The sequence below is a fragment of the Schistocerca nitens genome, chromosome 9 (assembly GCF_023898315.1).
Source record: "Schistocerca nitens isolate TAMUIC-IGC-003100 chromosome 9, iqSchNite1.1, whole genome shotgun sequence".
Classification (NCBI taxonomy): domain Eukaryota; kingdom Metazoa; phylum Arthropoda; class Insecta; order Orthoptera; family Acrididae; genus Schistocerca; species Schistocerca nitens.
In genome coordinates, this window is record NC_064622.1 from 387,843,456 (window position 1) to 387,849,689 (window position 6,234).

General features: G+C 40.1%; 1 protein-coding gene across 1 annotated transcript in view; it reads right to left on the reverse strand.

Annotated features, from left to right (window-relative positions):
* Window positions 1–6,004, reverse strand: part of LOC126203689 (fatty acid synthase-like) — a 469,334-nt gene extending 463,330 nt beyond the window's left edge. The window contains exon 1 of the mRNA XM_049938059.1: window positions 5,924–6,004. The gene's annotated coding sequence lies outside the window, so the exon portion shown is untranslated. The remainder of the gene's footprint in view (window positions 1–5,923) is intronic.
* Window positions 6,005–6,234: the final 230 nt, after the last annotated feature.

Consider the following 6,234-nt stretch of genomic DNA (forward strand, 5'->3'; position numbering starts at 1 on the left):
TAAACGTTTAGTAGCTAAGCTGTCAACATTTAAAAAAAAAAAAAAGCTACTGCTATATCTGTAATATAAGTATGTTTCGTTAGTATATCTAAACTACATCTTTTTATAGTATTAATATGAATGTGTATGCAGGAAGCCTTCGAAAACAACCTTTCAAATCATTTAGTAGAACCATCTCTTTACAGCTTGGAACTCAAACAAAATGATTTTCAACTCCGTTGTTTGCCACATTATTGCATATACATGGCAAGTGGATTGTAGAACTTATAACCATACGCCTGGATGCCGTGCAGTGTTTCACCCCATATGGTGTAAAAACAATATAATTTAAGAAGATACAAACACCTTTTAAACCTCGATATTTCATTACTTTTTCCTCTTGGCGAAACCAGAAATTTGTCGACATTCCGTATTTGGGCCCTTAGATGAAATACGGGGGAATACACCTACAGTATAGCTTGAACATGCTTTTCACACTCTGCTTGGTCTGCTGTGCCAAACTGAATGAAGTCTTCGCAAGCCTTGGTGGGTCACATGCAGACTAAAATGTGCACAAGTGAAGGAGCTGTTTTTGTGAGAATTTGGGGATGTGGTCATGCAGATAAAATGGAGACACGTTCATACTGTGCTTGGTGTTAGAACTGCTCATTTCTGTAATTCGTAACAGGCTGTACAAGGACCAATCAAATTCTCGAATCTGTTAACAAAAATTGGTACCATTTGGAATCCTATGTGACCTATTCAAGGCGTCTGATTTTGTCAACCATGAAATTCTGCTAAGTAACGCAGACTATTATGGATTCAATGGAATAATGGGGACATGGATTCAATCCTACCTTACAGATAGGAAACTGACGGCAATGGAATCCCAACTTTATCCAAGTGGGGCACAGTCAACACTGGAGTGCCTCAAGGCTTGGTATTGGGACCCTTACTGTTTCTTATATTTACAAATGACCTCCCACACTGCACCATGTCATGGAGCAAGTTCGCCCTATTCACTGACGATACTTCTCTTCTAGTTGGTAAAGCAACAGGAAACAACCAGGAAACATCTGCGAACAATGCATTTGATGACATTCTGAAATGCTTTAACTGTAATGGACTCTCTCTAAATATAAAAAAAACTCGTTATGTTTCATGTGGTACGTGAAGAACCGGGGCATTTAAATATAGAATATAACGGATAACAAATACAGCAAGTGGACTCTCCCCGCAATTTTCTAGGACAAGGTGACTGTCGAGTGACTTAGGTTAGTGGAGGTAGCCCAAGTGCACTTTCTTTCCCGCCATTTTCTTAGGTTAGTAGAGATAGCCCTATTGACCTATCTTCCCGCCATTTTCTTAGGTTAGTAGAGGTATGCTGCATTGTCCTGATGGAATTTGAACTTCCCACCACTTTCTGGGAGAGGGGATAAGGTTAGTGGAGGTATCCCAATTGACCTATCTTCCTGCCATCTTGGATGATGTCATGGCCACAATCTTGGATGACGTCATCGCCGCCATCTCGGATAACGGTATTTTGTGCCAGAATCACCCTTGTCCCAATACTCCTGGGGCACATGGATGGTGTAATAGTTCTATGTGAACCAACCTGTAGTTACAGATATGCTTGCTTGGGGTGCTGTTGCATGGGTGTATAGTTTAGGCACAACATGTAATACGGGCGTAATTCCGTATACGGGGCACCACCGATCTGTAGCCTCTGCTACCTTTTGTAGGCATAATATTTACGTGTTTCTTTCTTGGAGGAGGAAGGGGGGAGATCGTCTGTTGCAGCTCCCCTATCGATCTGTGTGAAGTTGTTTATGAATGGCAACTATATCATATTTTCCCATACTTTATTCGGAACTCTAGAGAGATCTCTTTCTCGTCAAACAACAAATACCTGACCATTTAACTAGTTTTACGATAGATCATTATATATACAAGTACTGGTACGCTACAATCTTGGTTAAATGTGTTACTCTAATGTTTTCATTGAATGAGGCAGCAGAGGTTTCTGTGTTTCTTACTAGACTCTTGAACTGGTCTACAGTATCTACCAGCCTCGAAATATCCTCACACGAACAGTTTGGCGATCTGGTTATTGCTCATATTAGACAAGCTATTTCCCTAGACGACGACTAAAGTAAAATTTCTCAATAGATTCAATACCATAGGCAAACTGGTCCCAATGACCTTACTATACTTGGGGAACTTAACATTGATGCATGCTCCAGTAGCATTGTTAACATGAAACTTGTAGATGATAAACTTCATACAATCTTAGAAATATAGTTGCCATGGATACCAGAGTCTCAGATTCTTGTTCTACCAGGATAGACTATGCAATAATTAACTAAACTTCTGAAGATACTGCTAAGTTTCGTACCATAGATTTACATTACTCAGACCACCTTGCACAACAGATAGAATATAGAAGAACAGCTCCTAAAATAATACCACAAACGCTTCAAAAGAAACGAGTTATGAGTAATAGTAACATAAACTCTCTGAAAATAAAACTAGCTGAGGAGAAGTGGGATCGAATCTACCATATGGAACGATCAGATAACACATGGGATGAGTCTTATGACATCCTACTGGGACATTTTGATTCCGTTGTCCCATTACAGAAAAGCAGACAGGGCCAATACACAGAGTGGAAGGAATAACAAACTCAGACTCACCCATCTTTATTAAACTCAGGCAAAATATTCATGACCTGAATGTCCTGTACAAATCAACAAGACTGTACATTTTCAAACAAAAATATAACACTGTTAATAAAACCCTTAAAGCAAACTTTCAAACCTTAGAAAAGAAGTCCACAGTAATGAAATCTCTCAAACTACAAATGTAAGAAAGACGTCATGGCAAATGATCAATAAGTAACGAAAAACCTCCACAACTAGGGACAATAAACCCTTATGCATTATACAGAATGGTAATATTATAAAGGCACCCAAACCATTATGTAACCTCCTTCATAAACATTTCATAACACTAACAGGAAATCCAACACACTGTACAGGATGGAAGTATGGGCAGGCGGTGGGCGTTACGGAATGAATAGGATTATTTTTAGAGAAAGGCCATTTATGGCGAAAGTATGTTGAAAGGGGTTGCATAGGCCTAGGGAGGTGAGGGTGAGCCAGAGCTTAGTGTTTGGCGAAACATTGTTCGCGAAGCTACCGAAGGTTCTTGTCTGCCAAAACTAAGTCCACAGTGCCGCAGCACCGGGAGAAGCGTAAGATGTTCAATACTACAGGGCGCGCATCCGACCCGCGGGTGAGCAAGAATACAAGAGAGCGGGCCCGGCGATGGGCGGCCGGGTATATTCGACGCACCACGCGGCTTCCTCCGCCCTGATTGGTCAGGACCGAGCAAACCGTGCGGGCGGCATGGAACTTTCCAGAGCGTTGCCTGCTAAGCGACGTCTGAGGCGGCGTTACTTCGTAAGCACATGAAAGAGGCGCGTGATCAAGGCGCCCTTCCTCGGTGCTCACTTCCTGTTACTATACCGTGGGACGAAAGAATTTACAGGCAGCTAACACTGCCGGCTGTGGCTTGGCCATAATGGAAAACTGAAGTTACGATTTGAAAGTTCATATAATAAAGTAAAATCTCCTACTGTCTGGCTCATCCTTTACAACACATTTTAGAAATGTGCTGAGAGATACTGAAGCACACTCCTCAAGCAGTGAGTTTTGAATCTAATGAGGTTAAAGAAAATGATATGAGAAAGATAATACTCACTTTAAAGAACAAGTACCAAGCTGGATGGGATGATATGTCAAGTATAGTAGTTAAAACGCATAAAAGAAATAGTTAAACGACTAATGCACCTCATAAACTGTAGTATTAGAGAAAGCACTTATCCTAGCAGTTTAAAGATAAGCATTGTTAAACCAGTGCATAAGAAGGGGAGTACAAAAGAGGTTTCAAACTACTGCCCAATATTACTGATCTCTACCTTTCGTAAGGTTTTTGAACTGGTTATTCTTTCTCAGATCACTGATTATTTTACAAATAAGAAACTGATAACAGAAACACAGCATGGCTTTAGGAAAGATCAGTGCACAACTACTGCAATTGCTGGATTTCTCTATAAAGTGTGCACTCTCCTAGACCAAGGTATGAAGACAGCTGGCATATTCTTAGATCTTCCCAAAGCCTTTGACTCAGTCAGCCATGGGTTGCTCATTACAACATCAAGGACTCATCTATGCAATTACTGACCACATACTTGACAAATCACAATCAATGGACTAAAATTTCATGTAAAATAGATAACGAGGTAATAAATTTCCAATCTTCTAGAGGTAAAGTAATCCGTGGGGTGCCACAGGGATCGATCCTTGGTCCCTTTCTCTTCTTGTTTTATGTCAATGTCATGGCACAACCCTTCAACTCTTATCTAGTAACCTATGCTAATGATACCTCCCTCTTATTTTATGAAAAAGACTTCGAGACATTACGTTCAGTTGCAACTAAGGGTGTGACGAAAGTAACTGCATATAATCTAAATCAGGGTCTAAACACCAACATCAGTAAATCCCAGCTACTAACATTTAAAGCAACTAGCTCTCATGAGGCTCAAATAAACAATATTTGTGGTATTACATCAGCAGAAACAGATAACATTAAATTTCTTGGTGTCCATCTGGATAAAAATCTCCATTGGGTAAACAACATTACCTCTGTGTGTGAGAAAGTCAGCAGTAGCTTGTATCTTATGAGTCGGTTGGCAAAAATAGTGCCAATCCAAACACAAAAATTGTTTACCATGGGACAATTTATCTATTTCTTAATTATGGTATAGAACTGTGGGGTTGTGTGGCAGACTTTCCATCTGAACAGGATATTAACGTTACAGAAAAGTGCTATTACGTTAATGAATGGACTAAAGTTTAAAGACTATTGTTGTGAAATATTTGTCCGATACAAATATCTAACAGTGTATTCTTTGTATCTGTATAAAATTATTATATATTTTCGGAATGGTAAAAACAAACTAAATAAGTGCAGTGATACACGTAATTATGATACTAGAAGTAAAGGGAACTGCTTCAGGCAGAGGACAAAATTATACATAGTTGACAATAGTCCTTATATTAATGGTCAGATGTGGTTCAAAAAACTGCCACAAGCTTTGAAAACTTGTAAACCAAAGCTGTACCAAAGAAAGTTTAAAGCCTTCTTAGTAAATAAATGTTGATATTCTTTAAAGCCTTCTTAGTAAATAAATGTTGATATTCATCCAGTGAATTCTAATCTGCTTTCCCTCTCTTGTAACACGTAAGATAATTAGAATACTAAGACAAATACATGTACCATTACTGCACGTAAGTGCTATATGTAGTAATCTACTCAGTCTATGTATGACGTTTGCGAAACACATCTGCTTGATGGCCTACACACAGAAAATGTAAATATATAAATAAACGTACGCGAATATACCCAGTATGCTCTGAAGTTGCTGCCAACTTAACTGAATGGGAACGCTATTGCGGGAATAACAAACCGCGGAATAAAATAGTGCCGCACAACCTGCGCTCCAATTTAACCGATACTAAGTCTATTCCTCCGTTAGCTGACCCTGGATTTAACCCAGATTGTACAACTGGTCCTATATGTTTTACCTGGTTGGTTTTCCCCATCCCTTCTTTGGAGTGAAGACAACGGAAAATACCAACAAAAGCTCTTCCCACGCACCATAAGAGAATGGTCTGGTAATAGAGTAAAACAGGACTTACGCAGTCTGCACGTGGTCTATATCAGAGCGTCACTATGTATAGAGATTTCCAGAGTACGTAAGCAGATGTAAAATGAATAAGTCTCAGATCCTGAAAGACCTTTACCTATAGACCAGCAGTGAGTGTATCCAGAGTGGTGATTTTCACATCAAAAGAACACAGAAGAAAGTTTGTTTGCGTACCGTTGTCGACAAGTTGTAGAGTCGCACCCTGCAACAGTCAGCGGCCTGAAACACTACCCACAAGTTGAGTGTCGTGTGGCACCACGCAAACAGAATGGACACCCCACCTACCAGTCAATTTAATTCATCAATCGCCTGACGCTTCGGAGACTTACGTGCGGCCATTGTACGCTAATGGCTCCTCTACCTCGCATAATTAGTTGGCCGGCAAGTCTTTCAATGGTAATTGGAACTCTGCGGACAATGAAAGCATCGCAAATCACACCATGTACGTCCCGAAGCGTTCCGAAATGAAAATTTGGTGCCTGGGC